The sequence below is a fragment of the Sphaerodactylus townsendi genome, linkage group LG03 (assembly GCF_021028975.2).
Source record: "Sphaerodactylus townsendi isolate TG3544 linkage group LG03, MPM_Stown_v2.3, whole genome shotgun sequence".
Lineage (NCBI taxonomy): Eukaryota > Metazoa > Chordata > Lepidosauria > Squamata > Sphaerodactylidae > Sphaerodactylus > Sphaerodactylus townsendi.
The window spans coordinates 167,305,545-167,325,225 of NC_059427.1; the positions used below are offsets into that span (position 1 = coordinate 167,305,545).

The window sequence follows — 19,681 nt, forward strand, 5'->3', positions numbered from 1 at the left end:
ATGGCCATGCTGGCAGGGGCTGATGGGAATTGTAGTCCATAACATCTGGAGTGCCAAAGGTTCGCCTCCACGGGCCTATAGCCTTGACAAGGGAGACAGATATGGTTATTGTTCTGTCGCATTTTTACTCGACTCTAAGGAGTTCTGAGGGGCAGGCAGAAGTTCTCCTCTTCACGACAACCCTTGAGGTAGGCTGCACCAAGCCAGCATGATTGGCTTGAGGGCACTCCAAGAAATGTATGTCTGTGTGAGGATTTCAACAGAGACCTCTCAGAGTCCTAGTTAGATACTCTAACTGCTACAAAGCATTCCTCCTTGTACTTGGTATAGGCAATTTTCAATGTTTAGACTTGAAGGAAAGGGGATTTCTGATTGAAGAAATACGTGCAAAGGGTAGAGAAGAAATAAGCCCTACACCAAAGTCCCAATCCGGATTTAAAAACAACACCCAGTAGAAGGGCCATATTATCCATAAGGCTGGCTAGTAGAAGGGCCATATTATCCATAAGGCTGGCTTATGCCCCCACCATGCCCCCAGAATGCCCCGCCACCCCCTGGTGTGTCGCCCCCCCATCCCCTTGGAGCTACGCCTCTGCATGGCCCTCCTCCTCCTCCTCATTATTTTTGCTGAGTCACAGTTACCAGCGCCCAAGGGCTCCAGTGAGTAAAGGCACTTTGCTCTCTGCGCCCAAGCAATATATATACAATAGCGGGCCAATAACATGCTAGTGCCAGGGTTGTGATGTCATGCTGCCACCTCCCTGATTACGCCTCCATGAGCGGGACAGCATGGTGTAGTGGTTAAGAGCAGGTGCACTCTAATTCCCCACTCTGTCGCTTGAGCTGTGGAGGCTAATCTGGTGAACTAGATTAGCTTGTGCACTCCAACACACATCAGCTGGGTGACCTTGGGCTAGTCACAGTTCTTCGGAGCTCTCCCAGCCCCACCTCACAGGGTGTTTGTTGTGAGCGGGGAAAGGGAAAGGAGATTGTAAGCCCCTTTGAGTCTTCTTACAAGAGAGAAAGGGGGATATAAACCATTGAAACCAGTTTTGAAACTGCACTTGAGCTGTGGAGGCTTATTTATTTATTTATTTTTATTTATTATTTGATTTAGTATACCGCCCTATCCCCAAAGGGCTCAGGGCGGTGAACAATATAAAAACATATATAAACATAAACATATAAAAGTTTAAAATTTACATTTTAAAATAGTATCCCACGAACCCATATGCAACCCTCCCAAGAAGAATGATGGGTCCCGATGATGTTAGGGACCCTATACCGCAGGGGGGAGGATAAAAGCAGGGCTTTATCTGGGAAACATGTCAGCTAGGTGACCTTGGGCTAGTCACAGCTCTTCTGAGCTCTCTCAGCCCACCCCACCTCACAGGGTGTTTGTTGTGGGGGGGGGGGAAGGGAAAGGAAATTGTCAGCCCCTTTGAGTCTCCTACAGGAGAGAAAGGGGGGTTATGAATCCAAACTCCTCCTCCTCCTCCTCCTCCTCCTCCTCCTCCTCCTCCTCTTCTTCTTCTTCTTCTTCTTCTTCTTCTTCTTCTTCTTCTTCTTCTTCTTCTTCTTCTTCTTCTTCTTCTTCTTCTTCTTCTTCTTCTTCTTCTTCTTCTTCTTCTTCTTCTTCTTCTTCTTCTTCTTCTTCTTCTTCTTCTTCTTCTGTCTAGTAATCACCTTGATCTCATGTGTTCAAACATTCCCATGAGCCATTGGGACCAGCCAAAACAGTTGTGATTTAGCAGTTTTTTAAAAGAACCAAAGGCTAGCCAACATGTCCAAGGACAAGCCAGGATTTCAAATGGGGACAGGAAAGGCAGGATGGTTGTGCTGGGAGAAAAGAGGTCAGCAGACTTTATGTCAACAAGGTATCGGTGTCCGTGTGAACACTGGAAGTGTGAATGATGCCATAAACACTTGGAAGCCTGGGGGCTTAATATGGCCCTGCCTAGTAGTTGCTTTGTGATGGTTTCTAAGGGCCCAGTTATGCACAAGGTGTTTGCTGTGGGCTGGAAGGTCACGTCTTATACATAAGAACATAAGAAATAGCCTGCTGGATCAGACCGGAGTCCATCTAGTCCAGCATTCTGCTACTCGCAGTGGCCCACCAGGTGCCTTTGGGAGCTCACATGCAGGAGGTGAAAGCAATGGCCTGCTGCTGCTGCTGCTCCTGAGCACCTGGTCTGCTAAGGCATTTGCAACCTCAGATCAAGGAGGATCAAGATTGGTAGCCATAGATTGACTTCTCCTCCATAAATCTGTCCAAGCCCCTTTTAAAGCTATCCAGGTTAGTGGCCATCACCACCTCCTGTGGCAGCATATCCCAAACACCAATCACACGTTGTGTGAAGAAGTGTTTCCTTTTATTAATCCTACTTCTTCCCCCCAGCATTTTCAATGGATGCCCCCTGGTTCTAGTATTGTGAGGAAGAGAGAAAAATGTCTCTCTGTCAACATTTTCTACCCCATGCCTAATTTTATAGACTTCAATCATATCCCCCCTCAGACGTCTCCTCTCCAAACTAAAGAGTCCCAAACGCTGCAGCCTCTCCTCATAAGGAAGGTGCTCCAATCCTTCACTCATCCTCGTTGCCCTTCTCTGCACTTTTTCTATCTCTTTGATATCCTTTTTGAGATGTGTATTTCCTCTAGCCCTGCTTTCACTTTCCATTCTCTCCACGCAAGCAAATCCACTTATAGCACAATTTAAATTTTGCTACGCTACGAGAGTGGGACAGATTTGCCAGAAAGCATATCTTTAGTCCCAGACCTCTCGCCCCTCCTGCAGCCAGCCCGCCTAGTTTGACCCCCCGCCCGCCCCTCCCTCGCACTGCTTGGCATGCTTCCCCCTCCCCCTCCTCCCTGTTGCTGACTATTTCCCACTTCGTCTCCTGCCACCCCATCATTCCTATCGCCCATGGCCTCTCCACTCCTGCATATCTTTAGATGCTTAGATTTTTTTTTAAAAAAATAGCCATATTGATGTATCAGTAAATCGATACTAACACTAAAAAAAATGTAAGAATTATAAGACTAATCGATCAGTCCAAACACCAGATTTGGGTCAAACTAGGTCTGTTTGGGGTCAAACTGGGCCTGCCCGGGGCCCCTGACCAGTGGCTGGAGTGTGGGATAAGGTTGCCAGCTGAAGACTGGGGAACTCCTGGAGATTTGGGGGTGGGGCCTGCGGAGGACAGAGACCCCAGTGCAATATGATGTCATAGCCTAACCTCCACATTATCAGGGGAACTGATCTCTGTCGTTTGGAAATGAGCTGTAATTCCAGAGGATCCCCAGGTGACACCTGGAGATTGGCCTAGCGCCGTGATACGAACCTATGGCACTCCAGATGTTCATAGACTACAATTCCCATTCCTGCCAGATGTCAGTAGCTGGTAACCAGTTTCTCAAGTTCTGCAGGGGACCTTTTGGGGTGGGGGAAATGACAGGAGGAGCAGCCTTTCCCTTACCCCATGCTGTGTTCCTAATCTACATATCGGACTAGTGAGAATAGGATCCGGGTCAGGGGAACCGAATCCAAGGCAGGGGAAGCGACAAGTCTCTTTGGGCCCACAGGGACTTACAGTTCAATCCAGGGGTAGGGAACCTTTAACACTCAAAGAGCCATTTGGACCCGTTTTCCACAGGAAAAGAAAACACTTGGAGCCGCAAATAATTTTTGACATTTAAAATAAAGATAACACTATATATATAGGGTTTTGTTAACCTTTTACTCCACTCATTCTGAGATGCGCACGGATGCGCCCGCCCTGCTGCCTGCAGGGCGGGCAAGGATGAAGCTGGCGGCTCGGCCTTGCCGGCCACCGGGAAAGCGCCCGCCCCGCTCCAACGGGGCGGGCGAGAGGGGAAGCCTGCAGCTGCCCAGCTGGACCGCGGGCAGAGGTGCGCCTACCCTGCCAACCTGCAGGGCTGGGTATGATGGGGCCAGCAGCTCGGCTTGTGGAGCCACAGTGCAAGGGCAGAAGAGCCGCATGCGGCTCTTGAGCCGCAGGTTCCCTATCCCTGGTTCAATCCTATCAATATTCCAGTCTTAATCCATTGAAATGAAGGGATTTAGACTGGAGTCATTCCCTTTGGGATTGCACTGTTCACAACTATGTTTCATGGTGAAGATAGAGGCTGGATCTACAGGCCGGCTATTTCTCGTGACATTATAATTTCGCTCCTGGATATTCATGTCTGGGCAAGAAAGTCTTCAAAGGCGAATTCTCACAATGGAACAACCCCGTTTACATGTAGGATACAGACAGAAGTGCCACTTTTTTTCCAACAGTCCTGCTAATCTAGCAGCGATCTCACTGACTTAAATCCAAAATGTACATATTCAGCCTTGTGATCGGTGAATGGGAGAAAGGGTTTGGCAAGATCTGAGTAGAAGCCAGCTGTAGTGCAGAGGTCCTCAATGTGGAGTCCTTAGGTACATGGTACATGGTTTTTTCGTGCCCATCTAGGAAGTGTGTAGGGCCAGATAGGACTTTTGCCCATCAAGTTTTGATTGGCTATGCAGATTTTTTTTAAAAAAAACCCAGTTGCTTTGGCAGCAGCTGGACTTACACTGGCCAGGCACTGGAAGCAGATGCAGCAAAGGAGCAGCAGTGGCGTAGGAGGTTAAGAGCTCGTGTATCTGATCTGGAGGAACCGCTCTGATTTTCCGCTATGCCGCCTGAGCTGTGGAGGCTTATCTGGGGAATTCAGATTAGCCTGTACACTCCCACACACGCCAGCTGGGTGACCTTGGGCTAGTCACAGCTTTCTGGAGCTCTCTCAGCCCCACCCACCTCACAGGGTGTTTGTTGTGAGGGGGGGAGGGCAAGGAGATTGTCAGCCCCTTTGAGTCTCCTACAGGAGAGAAAGGGGGGATATAAATCCAAACTCTTCTTCTTCTTCTTCAAACATTTTGTGGTCAGCAGTGACACGTGTGGCAGCCATTTTGTTGCTGCATCCAGCAAACTGTGACAGGAGTCAAAACGTGCCCACAGGCCCAAAGAGATTATGGACCTCTGGGTTAGTGGCTGTTAAGTCACCTGCCCCCCCCCCCCCCAAGTTATGTCAGTCCCTGAAGCAGTTGTAAAAAAAAGGTAAAGGTGGAAGCACCAGGGAATTACTGACCCATGGGGTTATGTCACATAACAGTGTTTTCTAGGCAGACTGTTTATGGAGTCATTTGCTACTGCCTTCCCCTGTCGTCTACACTTTTGAAAAATATTTCCTTTGGCCCTTTCAAAGGAAAGCAGAGCTAAAAAGCAGACGGCTTGCTTGAAAATTTGGTTGTTTCATGTGTAAGTAAGTAACAAGCCTTTATTGGCATAAAATAAACATACAAAACAAGCATACAAAACCTGCCCACCATTGCTCACAGTCATAGACTGTGCTAAAATATATACATGGTCCTTCTGTAACTATAGGACATTCTTTCAGCTAAGTTGACTCACTTAAACGTCATCGGATACTGACAGAGGCTAGAAAAATTACTGCTGGCTATATGTGGTCATAATACATAGACATTGATTGGTATTCATCTAGACTTACGTCTATTATCGTTAGCAGAAATTTTGCTACATTCTCGCACACTGTGGGATCCATGTTGTTCAAAAGCATAGGTATCTTAAGAGCATCGGTTAGATTGTTTCATGTGTAAAACAGACAAAAGTTAATTGATGGATCACGGTTTTGAAGATTAGTGGATTGTTATGATAAGACTTAACAGGGGAAAGTATTTTAATTATCTGAAGTGGTTATTAAGTTGGAATTTTAAGCACGTGGTTCTAGAGCAAGCGGTATTAATTTTTACTGTTCACGCTGGATGCTTAGATAAAATCGGGAGTCCTTGTGTTAAGCGTGCTTTCTCATCGTTTGTGACCTCTTTCTTTACTTGGCTTTTTGTAGGCATTTAAAGTACTAATACAATTTGAATACAAAAAAGAGAGGAAGGAAGAAAGTGTGGCTGTTGGTTAGGTTACCACCCTCCAGGTGGAACCTGGAGATCTCTTGGGATTACAACTGATCTCCAGATTACAGAAATCAGTCCCTTGGAGAACGGGACTGCTTTGGAGGGATATATGCTGTGACTTTGTACCCTGCAGAGATTCCTTCCCTTCCCAAACCCTGCCCTCCCCAAGTGTGGGGAGGAATGCCCATGTTGACTCTCTCCCCACAGCCAATCCCCCACCCCCACAATTCTCCAAGAATTTTTCATTTTAGAGTTGTTGGCCCTATTCCCAACTGAGCTACAGTGTAAAACTACGGTTAAGAATGGGTTGTTGTGGGCTTTCCAGGCTGTGTGGCTGTGGTCTGGTAGATCTTGTACCTGGGTGCCCCCTCCAGGAACAAGACCACTGCCACACTGTGAGCCCGGAAAGCTCACAACAACCAATTGAGTCCGGATGTGAAAGCCTTCGCCAATATTTTTAGGAATGTTTTTTTTTTTAAAAAAAGTCTTAAAGGGATGAAATGGGAAAGTGAAATGCATAGCTTAACTGTGCCATTTTGAAGGTGGAAATTAGCTCTGCTTCACCCAGAGGCGTAGCTCCAAGGGGACGGGGGGCTGTGCGCGATGCACCTGTGGGGGGCGTTCCGGGGGTGTCGCGAGGGCGTGTCGGGGTGGAGGACACACCAGCGAACTGGGCGCTTTCCCCCCTTGCTACGCCTCTGGCTTCACCCCATATAGGCTGTGGGGAGAGTGTGAACACAGACATTCCGCCCATGCTCCGCATGACCCTTTGAAACACGATTGAAATGGGTTTATGTTTCATCCAGTTTCATTGGAGGAAGACCCAGGAGCTCCCAAGTTGTCTTTGTGCTTTCTGTGCAGAAGAGGAGAAATCCTCATATGGAAACAGGCCTTCCCTTGCGACTGATCCGGAAGCTGAAGCTGGTCCAGAATGCAGCGGCACGGCTTTTGACAGGTGGTGGTTATTCAGACCATATCACCCCTGTGCTATGCCGTCTGCACTGGCTCCCGGTGGAGTTCCGGATCGTTTTCAAGGTGCTGGTATTGACCTTTAAGGCTTTACGTGGCATGGGGCCCACATACCTGTGGGACCGCATCACCCCTTATGTCCCACATAGGTCGCTGTGCTCGGCAACGGCAGATTTGCTGGTGACCCCTGGTCCCGCGATGATACGGCTGGCCTTGACCCGGGCCAGAGCCTTTACGGCCCTGGCCCCTGCCTGGTGGAATGCCCTACCTCCGGCTGTCCGGGCCCTGTGGGACCTTGGTGAGTTCCGCAGGGCCTGTAAGATGGAGTTATTCCACCGGGCTTTTGGAGAGGCCGGCCGTGGATCTACTGCCCCCCACCGAAACTACAAATGAAATTGGAACTGAGGCTGCCGTTTCCATCCTATTATGGCTGGGCCTGATTTATTTATGGATTCCATCACAGGCCCTGCCCACTCCCTCCCCTTCCTTTTGGCCTTCGATCGGGCGCCTGTCTTAAACAACTCTGTTTATAAATCTGGTTGTTTAATGTATAGCTTTTACTGTCGCAAACTGCTGCTTAGGTTTTAAATGGTTTTAGTGTTTTATGCTGTGGATTTGCTGTTCGATTGTACAGCCATATTGTGAGCCCTTCGGGGATAAGGCGGCCTATAAGTTTAATAAAATAAAAATAAGCAACCTTGGGGGAAGACGTTAGACTGACCTTGTGGGAACAGTGTTCAATGCACCATCTGCTGTTTCACTGGCAAAGCTCTGAAGAAGTGCAGCTTAAGAAGTAAGCCCCGTGTTTGTATTTAGCCAGCCATGCTTCTGGAACGGGGCGAGCAAAAAAAGGGCACGCCCGCATCAGTATGTTCCATGAAAAAGTCTGATGGTGAAGCAATGGAGGCAGTTAAGATTGTGCTTGTGTTCCGTCTGTCTAAGGCCCTGGGCCTAAATAAGAGAGTTGTTACTGTCCACATTCTGTGCTTGTAGCAGGTGTCAGGTTAAAATTGGGTTGGAGTGTTTCTGGGAGCTGTCCTACCTTGTAGGGGTGGCCTGAATCAGGTTAACACTGCTGTCCAAGGTCTCACTCAGAGCGGGCAGAATCATGCATGATTAGGATAATTCCCACTATTCTTTTTATCCAGTGAAACACATAAGCCAGTTAAAGCACAGTTTATTTAATAGCAGAAACATAGACAGAGGGCCTTTACACACATGTGAATCCCTTTGCACTGAGCATACAGTCCCTTTGGGTTTGATTCTAAGTTTGATTCTAAGTTTTCCCCTTTTCCACAGTCGCCTGCTCTCAGATCAGAGAATCCCCAAAGTTTCCAAAACTTCTTGAAAGTTTTCCCTTTGCAGGGAAAGCGAAGGAGATCGGCTTCTGTTAAGCCTTCTTCATGTTTTCTCACTCCTCACCGCCTTCCCTTGCCCATACAATGATAGTCCCACTCACTCTTTAGACCACCTTCTGGGCTTTTAAATTTTAATGCTGAAATTGACATGAAATTGGCATGGTCTAGTGAAATAAGGTGGCGAACCTTTGGCACTCCAGATGTTATGGACTACAATTCCCATCAGCCCCTGCCAGCATGGCCAATTGGCTGATGGGAATTGTAGTCCATAACATCTGGAGTGCCAAAGATTCGCCACCATAGCACTAGATACTAACAATAAAACCTTAGATTACCAAATAATGTGCGGTGATGTGTCGAAAATGCTGTCAGGTTGCAGCCAGTGGGATGCCTCTTAGGGTTTTCAAGGCAAGAGACATTCAGAGGTGGGTCTCCCATTCCATGTTGTTGGGGGTGAGCTAGCGAACCCAGCAAGAGCCTCAGACAGAGCACGGGAATGCCTGCGCCATCTGTTGCCCTCTGGGCACGCACACTCACCTGTCACAAGACCCCCATGACTCACGGTCACAAGATGCCCCAGACAAAGGGACACAAGACCCCAGGTGTGTTCTTGACCCAGACAGAAACGTTTCCTCCCGCGCGTACGCAGCCCCCATGAGTCATCATATTGTGCAACCTTCTCCCGCTCTCCCGCCTTCCCCCAAAACCTAATAAAAGGTGCCAGGGACCTCAGCTCGGCAGATTAGCTGCTGGCTTCTCTCCACCGGCCCTTGAAATCACTGCGTCTCGCCTATTCCTTGCGTCGGAGCGTAACGACTTCACCATGTTGTAGGCTAGGACTTCCTTCGTGTTCTCCATCCAAGTACTAACCAGGGGCGAACCTGTTTAGCTTCTGAGATCGGTTTGGGCCGTGCTATCCAGGGCAGGGCAGGAGTCGAACTGAGGTAGTTTGCCATTGCCTGCCTCTGCGTAGCAACCCTGGACGTCCTTGGTGGTCTCCCATCCAAAGACTAACGAGCACCAACCCTGCTTAGCTTCTGGGATCTGATGAGGGAGCCACTGGGCACTACACTGTGGGAGAGGCCAGGCACAAGGAGGTAAGGGCACAATTTGGGGGGAGGGAGGAAATTTGGGGGGACCCGGGGGTGCCATTTTAATTCTTGCCCCAAGCGCCGTTTTGTTTAGGTACGCCACTGGCCAGAGCTGCAGAAATTCAACAGGAGAAGCTGTTTGCTGTCACTGTGCCTTCTTGCCGGGGAGGTTCACGGGTTCCTTTTCTTCATGCCAGTCTGCTGCTAAAAGCAAAGGAGCCCGAACAGTCTGAAATGTGGCAACCTCAGTAGAGCGAAGCCAGTTTGTTCATTAGCGGCACCTTCCGAAGAAGGCAGCGCTGTGCCCATTTCTGTCTCAGCCTTTCCCCATGCAAGAGAGCAAGGCTAGCTTTGCCGGTAAAAAAATGCTAGAATGGTCCGGGGAACACTGGGCTGAGCCTTGAGATCAGGGTTGAAGTTTCTATGCCTCCACAGGTGTCCGATGGATGCCACTTCGTCTAAGAAGGTGACGCTCCTCTGTAAAAGCGAGATATTAATGACCATCCTGACAGGGTTGTTGAGAGAGATGTGCGTTTTTATTCCGTGCTTCTGAAAACGGGCAGCTTCTCGCTGAAATCGGTGCTCTGTGTAAACGTCCTGGGCAAGTCCGGATGGCCCTGTGCAGTGGTGGGATCCAAAAATTTTAGTAACAGGTTCCCATGGTGGTGGGATTCAAACAGTGGCGTAGCGCCAATGGGGCTGGGCGGGGCACGACAGGGGCGTGACCAGGCATTCCAGGGGCGGGGCATTAATAATTTATTTGTTACTTGTAAAATTCTTACTGTAAAAAAAAAAGTTCCTAATTTCCAGCTGGTATTTTTCTGTCCATAATTTAAACTCATTCTAGCAAGTCCTATCGCCTACTGCCAACAGAAACAACTACTTCTCCTCTAATTGACTGCCTGTCAAATACTTAATACTTTCAAATACTTAATTTTTGTTTCTAGAAATCAAAAGAAGGATACTTTCCTTAAACAAGGAACTTTACCATATTTCTAAAACATGTTTTCAAAACAGCCCAACAGGGAGAATGATCCCGTTTTCCACCTTCGCTAACCAGCCACATAGGAAACAACAGGACTTGATGATTTTTCGACCGAATGGAATTTCTAATGGAAAAGCAGACCCAATTAGTAACCCCCTCTTGGCACATACAAATAATTAGTAACCCACTCTCAGGAACTGGTGAGAACCTGCTGGATCCCCCCTCTGGCCCTGTGCTCTGCCGCCCTTTCCACCAGCCCCGCCACAAACACACATGCGTCCACCCACATCTTCTGTTTCCGCCCAGTGCCAAACAAGGGAACCCAGATGCCAGAGAGGACACGTTTTCTAGCATCCCAGGATCTGCTCCAAGACTGGAAGGGACGGCTGGTCTGGGCGTGACCCTGACTGTAATCATGGACGCGCGCATAAAGGGGTCTATTGTGGGATTTGGCAGGGACGAGCTAGGAGGGCAGCGGTGCTGTGGGTTTGGAAGGGATGCAGAGACTCCGGTCTCCTGTAATTGTTGGCTGCGGCCTGCTCAGAGAGCGGCTGACTGGAAGCGGCCCATCTTCTGCCTGCCCATAGAGAGGAAAGGATGTATTCAGGCGGAGACTGGACCAATCTGCTGGCTCACGTTGCTGTCTCTCCCTCTGCCACCCGCCACCCTCTTCTGGCCTTGCCCCTGCGTCTTCCACGGCAGCCGTACAGAAACATGTGAGGCACATATGCAGGTTTGCCAACTGGCGACTGAATAGTTCCTGGAGATCTGGGGAGGTAGCTCAGAATGGAGTCCCCCTTCCAAAGCTGGCGTTTCCCCCAAGGCAACAGATCTTTGTAGTCAGGATATAAATGATGCCAATAAGTAAACAAACTTCCTTACTCTATCCCTGTAATAAAAATGAACCCGAAACGATTGAGCGCCGTCTTCTCTTGGTGTGAATTTTATATCAGGGAGCAGCAAGCGAGAACCTGATGACCAATGAAGTTGAAGACCAACCAGGGTTCTTCTAGAACAGTGGTGGCGAACCTATGGCACGGGTGCCAGAGGTGGCACTCAGAGCCCTCTCTGTGGGCACGCGCAAACAGCGTGCCCCCCCCCCCACACACACATCTAGGGTGGCCTGGGCCACTGGGCTCAATTATTAGCATTAAACCTAAGACCTAGTTTTGGGAAAGCGGTGTAGGTAACCCTGTTAAGTGCTGTTAAACCCCACTGATTTTCATGCGAAGAACTAAAGCGTGATCCTTTACCTGGGAGTAAGCTTAGTTGCTGGCAATGGGGCTTGTTCTGAGTAAACGCTCCTAGGGTCGTGATTCACCCATTGGAAGAGTTGCACGGTTGCTTCAAAGCAAAGCCACCAACTACCACCAAGCTTACTCCCGAGTAACACATGCCTCGGAGCCAACTGGTTTTTCTAAATGAAAACCTCAGTATTCAGGTTAAATTGCCATGTTGGCACTTTGCAATAAATAAGTGGGTTTTGGGTTGCAATTTGGGCACTCCATCTTGAAAAGGTTCGCCATCACTGTTCTAGAAGATAAAACTATAGGATCACCCTCTCAGTGCATCAAGTGGCATTTTTGAAAGCACTTGGTAGGCTGTAGGAAATGTGTTGGCGGACGTCACGCTGCCCATGGGCTCTGTTTTGGGGAGCTCTGGTTTAGATGTTGAAAAATGTTTCATTCAATGGTTTAATCTAGATGTTACTATAGAATAGCGACAGGCCCCAACATATTCTGCAACGTTTTCTGTCAAGCAGCTCCATCTGGGATGGGGAGGGGGTGGTTAGGGGGAAATAGAAGCCAAACCACTAGGGGAAAATTTGCTTGCTGTTGGGTATATACATATCCTTTCTTTTCCGTCACACATCTACATTTCTGTATGTTTGGTTTCATCTCGGTACCTATCTGCTGTCTCGTGCTCAGGGTTGGGGTGGTGAAGGTATCGTGTCTGCTCAAACAAAGAAACAGAATTAACTTTATAACTTCAGACGCACCTGCTCACTAACATGTAAGCGAGGGCTGTCTGAATGACCAATAGCTAATCAATCGATCAGGTCATAAACGGTGACTTCAGCAACTTGTTTACACACAAACAGTTAATCTTTTTTATAAATAACGGCCCCAGAATCAACTGGGCCGTGATTGCGAGAGGGGGCAGGGCACATGGTGAGCTCCGGAGCAGTGAGCATGCATGCCCTGGGCTGGCCATGCGGCCGAGCGACACCCAGCCTGATTGCGGGATGCGCAGGAGTGTTAGGGGTGGAGCACGCTTCCTATATATTAGGCAGCACACGGTTGCTCCGGCCTTCTTCGACACAAACGGACCCACCCTCCCTCCCTATTTGGGCAGGGTTTTGGGCTGCTCGTTTGTCACAGCCTTGGCTGTTTGGGCAGAGGAACACATCTTTAGGGGGAGGCCGAGTTTGCGTGCTGGTCCTCCCCGTGGTTGGGGGCCTCCATAAGAGCCCTGGGGTGGGGCGGGCTCATGGCACATGCCGCGGAGGCCTCTGCAATTCAAGCCTGACACCCCAGGGGTCACAGCGGGAGGGCGCCCAGGTGGCCCAGTACCTCCTGTCCTCCCCAATATGGATCGGGGTTTGGTGCTGGGGTCAGCCAGGGGTGCTGACCGGCCAAAAACGGATGCGCTCTTCTTGCTTGCTTGGCCAGGTGCTGCCTCAAGAAAGGGCTGCGGCCCATTTTAATTCCAAGACGTGTCCTGTGGTTCTTCACCAGACAGAACCTCTGCACATCTGGGTGCAACTGAGTGGTGACTGACCAGGGGCGTAACGAGGCAGCCCTGGGCAAACTGTAGCCCTGGGCAAAACCTGAGTTGGATGCCCCCCCCCAAGGGCGGCCACTCCACGACGACCAAATTTTTTTTGCACCAGGACATTGGTGCCTGCAGGAGGTGCCTTTTTAGACATATCAGCACCATAATTTCAGCATATCATCAGGAGACTGTCCATATGCTACTCCCCTAGTTTGGTGAGGTTTGTTTCAAGGAGTCCAAAGTTATGGACTCCCAAAGGGGGTGCCCCATCCCCATTGTTTCCCAGTAATGGGAGCTAATAGATGGGGAGCTACAGTTAACTTTGAGGGTCCATAGCACTTTGGTCCTCCTGGAACCAAACCTGCAGGCTCAAACTGGAGATAGCTTATAAGGACAGCCTCCTGATGATGCGCTGAAATTGTGGTGCCGCTAGCCTAAAAACTGCGCCCCCTGCAGGCCAAAAATGGAAAACCACTAAAATACCCCAAAACGAACCCAGCATTTTGATGCCCCCCAAAAGGTGATGCCCTGGGCAGCTGCCCACCTTGCCCAATGGGCATTACGCCAGTGTGACTGACGCTTGCAAAACCCCAACTCTTGCTTGAAGCCTTCAAATCTTGCCTGTCTGTAGCTAAGGCCGGAGGAGGGGGAGATGTTTAACCCCGGCCCACAGGGGGGCGGGGGGGCGGAGAGGATGCAGCTGGAGCGTGGGACGCGTTTAGTGCAGAAAGAGCCCCCAGGACAAAGGCCGGGCACGACAGGAAGTGACAGGAATCCCTCTGGTGTTAGGCAATCTGGAGCCATTCGTGGTGGGCCAGTTTATGACCTCACCACTCCCCCAGCCGTAAAAATCAGAAGCGCCCAGGGCTAAAAGGGGGTCGTAGCCACGGAAGGGTCAGTTTTCTGATCAGACATTACTTGGGAGTCACGCCGCCTTTTGGAAAACTCATGACGTTGATGTATGATCGAAGGCTTTCACAGCTCAACTGGTTGTGGTGGGCTTTCCAGGCTGTGTGGCCGTGGTCTGGTAGATCTTGTTCCTAAGGTTTCGCCTCCATCTGTGACTGTCATCTTCAGGGGTGTTCCACAGAGAGAAGCGTGTAATACATCTCTGAAGATGCCAGCCACAGATGCAGGTGAAACCTTAGGAACAAGATCTACCAGACCACGGCCACGCAGCCCGGAAAACCCACCACAACCGGCCATAATCTTGATTTCGGCACCAGTTTCCATTCAAAGCGCGCGTTCTTGTGTTTGGTATGGATGTTAGAAATCCTGTTTGATATGGATGCTAGAATGTCAGCATGCACCTCTAAAGGGCAGCGATGTGTGTATGGTGAGTGGTAGTCCAGGCCTTGGAAAGGAATGCCGGTCCCTTCCAATTCCACTGATGCACAGGCTTGCCAACCTCCAGGGGGCACCTGGAGATCTCCCACTGCTAAAATTGGTCTCCAGGCTGAAAGATATCAGTTCCCCTGGAGAAAACGGCTGCTTCGGAGGGTGGACCCTGTGGCCTTAGACCCTGCTGAGGTCCTTTCCCTTCCCAAACTCTGCCCGATTCCACTCTCAAAATCTCCAAGTATTTCCCAACACACAGCTGGCACCCCCATGTGATGCCTGAGTGAGAGTTGAGTCCCTTAGGGTTGTTAGCTGGCTTAGACAAAAATAATAATAATAATGTCCCTGTCTCTTAATAGAAGCTTACTTGGATGTTATTGACCAAGTGATGCTATCTAGGGTTGCAAACAGAGAAGTGCCAGCGTGGTGTAGTGGTTTAGAGCAGTAGCTGTAGAGATGCCACAGAGATGTCTCCTTGGTCTCCCTGTACCATTGATGGAAGCATAAGCTTTCCAACTTCCAGGTGTAGGCGCAGAAGTAGTAGAAAGTCAGAGCAAGTAGTAGAAAGTCAGAGCAAGTAGTAGAAAGTCAGAAAGAGACGGATAAAAGGGTTTTGGATTTAACAAAAAGACCATTTCCTCTTTCCCTCCATTATTTTTCCTATAATGGAGAGATGGCAACCACAATGCAGCTGACTTGACCAAAGAAAACATGCAGGCCTTAAACCTATTCTTTTCTATTGCTAGCTTAGCATAATAACTCCAAAAATGCCCCTTTGTTCATAATTATGCAAAATGTGCAAACTAAACTGTTTTTGAGATCCTGCTGTACCCAAAAGATACCTTAAAAAGTTGCCCTATTTTCTGAGACAATAGAAAGATCTATGGGGAAGCTTAGGCCCTTTCCGCACGGGCCATTAACGACGCCCTGGGGACGGCAAAACGCCCGATCCCTAGGGAGCCGCTTCAACCACAGGCGGGCGCAGCAACTTGCAGCAGCGCCGACCTGGGGTCCCTCTCCCCCTCCCCCAGGGCGGCGTCCGGCCGCCTCCAAACACCTCCCTCCTGGAGGGAGGTGTTTGGAACAACGGGCGCATTCTCGGGCGGGCGGCTGGGTGCGTAAACGGCACTGCCGAGAATGCGCTGTTGTCCCCGATCCTCTCCCACTCACCTCGCCGCCTCCGTCAGCCCTGCTGGCCTCCGAAGGCTCCTCCCTCGCATGTCCTCCAACCCCTGGAGGTCGGGAGGGCAGTGTGGAGCGTGGCTCCATTGAGGCCAGCAGCGGCAGGACGGAGGCAACGAGGTGAGTGGGAGAGGGACAGGGAAGAGGCGGGTCGGCCAGGTGACAGCACTCCGCGGCGCCGTCGTCCCAGCCGGTTCTGGGACCGTCCATGCGGACGGTCCTAGCGTTGTCGGGTTGGCGTGCATTACACCGACCCCAACCCCTTCCGCCTCCGTGCGGAAGGGGCCTCAGGCTCTTTGTCTGAGAAATATGACAACTAGAAACATTAATGATAAGAGAAAACAAGGGTTCTTGGTTCACATAACGTCAAAAAGTGTAATGCTGACATCTTCCAATGGGGATTCTGGACAACCCCAAAGGGCGGTGGGAATAGGGAAAATCTCCACCTTTTGTATGATTGATTGATGATGTGGGCATTTTGGGGTGTATTCTTTGCTGCCATTTTAATGTAGCTTGTCATTAATATGGTAAAAGTAAGAACACATCGCCATTTTGAGGGTGGCTCCCCTGACTTCTTGTCTTTGCCCGCAGTTGGCTGAATAAAAATCTCTGGTTTTATTCTGTATCGGCTTGAGCTTCTTTGAGCTTCTTTATTTTAATTCGTTACTCCACGGTAACAAAGGTGTGGCCTGGAGATCTCCCAGTATGATGGAAGAGGTTATTCTTAATAATAAGGGTGGTCAGAACTATTTGGCACTCAAGAGGCATTTTGAAATACAGCTTAAAATATGTATTGTCAAAGGCTTTCACGGCCGGAATCACTTGGGTGCTGTGTGGTTTCCGGGCTGTATGGCCGTGTTCTAGCAGCATTCTCTCCTGACGTTTCGCCTGCATCTGTGGCTGGCATCTTCAGAGGATCTGATGTTGGGAAAGCAAGTGGAGTATATATATCTGTTGGAGTGTCCAGGGTGGGTGGAGAAACCTTGTCTGTGAGTAACAAAGAAGGCAACCAGGTCAATAGTTGAGGGCATCTGAATAGAAGTATGAGTAACAATGAAGACTATAGCATGGGCGTAACACTGGAGATAGCAAGGTCACTGGTGGGAGCATCTGAATAGAAGTATCCTGGCCTTTGTTTCTTTTGTCTATGGTCATCCTGTGTTTGTGTGGAGCTGGTTAGACACTGTCTGGACTCTAGTATTTTTCAACACTGGCAGCCATACAGCCCGGAAACCACACAGCACCCAAGTGATTCCGGCCGTGAAAGCCTTCGACAATACTTTTGGTACATTGCTTGCAGAATACGGAGATTTTTGACATCATGCGAAATCGCTCATTAACCGCTCACTAACATTTGGGTTTTGTTGGTCTGTGACTGTATCTAATGAAGTTCAAATCATAATAGAAAATGTAGATTGAAACCAAACAATGTAGCTGAGAAAACTGAGATGGTTAAGTTCAACTGATTGATTGTATTTCCAAGCATATCAAGGTGTTTCCACATGCAAGCATTTGAATTTTCATTTTCTACTGAGCGGGCTTTCTGGTAGTCTCTGCTTTGTTTCTTAAACTTCTCTTACAGCATTTTTCTACTTGTAAAAGTCAGGAACATTAACACACTTGCCCAGTTCCTCTCTTAAACTGGGCTGGAAACCACAGCTCTCTCCCGTTAAAACTCTCAGAAATTGCTGTATCATCCTGAGAGTTATCTTCCTTATATTACAACTGTCCAAATCCCCAAACCCAAAATGTGTTCCCTTTGGAGGAGAAATCCTCCACCACACAGCTGTTTCTGTGGCCTGTTCATTTCTTTCCCAGTCAGTTCTGAACTGTCAAAATTTTAACTGTCATTCTGAGATTTCTATTTGAATTCCCTGTCAGTCACAGTGCTTCTATGACTGGGACAACTCCTTGGAATGCAGCTGTCCATCACATCCAATATTACAACTGATCACTGGACTATAGAAGAAGAAGAAGAAGAAGAGTTTGGATTTATATCCCCCCTTTCTCTCCTGCAGGAGACTCAAAGGGGCTGACAATCTCCTTGCCCTTCCCCCCTCACAACAAACACCCTGTGAGGTAGGTGGGGCTGAGAGAGCTCCAAGAAGCTGTGACTAGCCCAAGGTCACCCAGCTGGCGCGTGTGGGAGTGTACAGGCTAATCTGAATTCCCCAGATAAGCCTCCACAGCTCAGGCGGCAGAGCTGGGAATCAAACCCGGTTCCTCCAGATTAGATACACGAGCTCTTAACCTCCTATGCCACTGCTGCTCCTATAGAGATCAGGCCCCTTCCACACAGCAACTGTATAATGGATTGCAGTCAGTGGTGGGATTCAAATAATGTAACAACCGGTTCCGGTGGTGGGATTCAAATAATTTAACAACTGATTGTTCACAAGCACCATTTTAACAACCGGTTTTGGCAACAACCGGTTCTGCCAACCTGCTGAATCCCACCACTGGTTGCAGTCATGATAAAGGAAGCTGTTTTCCTGTTTTCCTGTTCACATGTTCACGTGCAAGCGGCGATTGGAGCCCACGGAAACCATCTGGGTTGTTGTCGCACCTTCGCATGGAGCCGCATCTCTTTGAAAAAAAAATTACTTCCCACACATGCGTAGCTATGCAGGCGTGCACAAATGAACCCCACAGCCGCACCAGTGTCCCACAACACAACCAACTGCAACTGCGTAGCTACGCAGGTGCAAGCCGCACATTTTTTAAAGAAGGAAAAGATGCTTCCCCGCTATGGCCAGGCCATGGTGGGCAGCTTCTCCCTGGGCACGGAGGAAGGGGTGGAACGGTGGCAAATAAAGCGCCTCCATTCCACCCCTATAAAGAGCAGCAGTGGCGTAGGAGGTTAAGAGCGCGTGTATCTAATCTGGAGGAACCGGGTTTGATTCCCAGCTCTGCTGCCTGAGCTGTGGAGGCTTATCTGGGGAATTCAGATTAGCCTGTGCCCTCCCACGCATGCCAGCTGGGTGACCTTGGGCTAGTCACAGCTTCTCGGAGCTCTCTCAGCCCCACCTACCTCACAGGGTGTTTGTTGTGAGGGGGGAAGGGCAAGGAGATTGTCAGCCCCTTTGAGTCTCCTACAGGAGAGAAAGGGGGGATATAAATCCAAACTCTTCTTCTTCTTCTTCTTCTTCCTCTTCTTCTTCTTCTTCTTCTTCTTCTTCTTCTTCTTCTTCTTCTTCTTCTTCTTCTTCAAGTCAGAAGCTTTCAACACAACTTTCAGCAGCAGTGTATGTGTGTGTGTGTGTGTGTGTGGGAGGGGGGGTGTTGCACAAGGGAGTGACATCAGCTCTGCTTCCTTACAGTAAGAGAAAAAGTCAGGGACGCTGTCCAAGTTAATCACCATGATCTCACCTCTGCCATCTGGAACAACCAGGACTTACTACAATTTTCCAAGTCTGAAAACTCCGAAGAACTGGCAGTGTGTGCATAAGGGGTGTGTATGTGTGCGAGAGGGGAAAAGTGGTTACCAACTTTTCCGCGGGTTCCCTACTTATTGTGACTGTGCAGGGCTGCTCCCGGGGGGCAAAGGAACGGGTCTCTGTGACCGCGACAGACCTGGAAGTAGGCTAAAATAACTGCTAAATTACAGCCCTGTTCTTAGCCTCGCGCAATTACAGGCTGCTTCCTGCAACCAGAAGCCAAGTACAGGGACTATTTTTTGCTGGGGTAGTTATATAGCTACAAATCATGCTGGTTTGCTGCAAGAGACGTATGCAGAGAGGGAGCCGTGGGGGACTGTTTCCTCTCATCCTTCTGCCCGGGTGCCGTCGGGAGGGGGCAGAGAGTACAGAATGGTAGGGGTGTGTGTAAAGTGCTCTTGGGTTGCCAGCTTCCAGGTGGGGCCAGGAGATTTTCTACAACTGATCTCCTGGTATCAGAGATCAGTTCGCCTGGAGAAAAATGGCTGCCGTGGAGGGTGGATTCGATGGCATTATACCCCGTGGAGGATCCATCTCTTCACAAACTCCATTTTCCCATCTTCCGC

The 19,681-nt window shown here is 49.4% G+C and overlaps 1 protein-coding gene across 1 annotated transcript in view; it reads right to left on the reverse strand.

Annotated features, from left to right (window-relative positions):
- Nucleotides 1-19,681, reverse strand: part of BGN (biglycan) — a 52,403-nt gene that overhangs the window by 31,371 nt on the left and 1,351 nt on the right. The gene's annotated exons all lie outside the window — the stretch shown is intronic.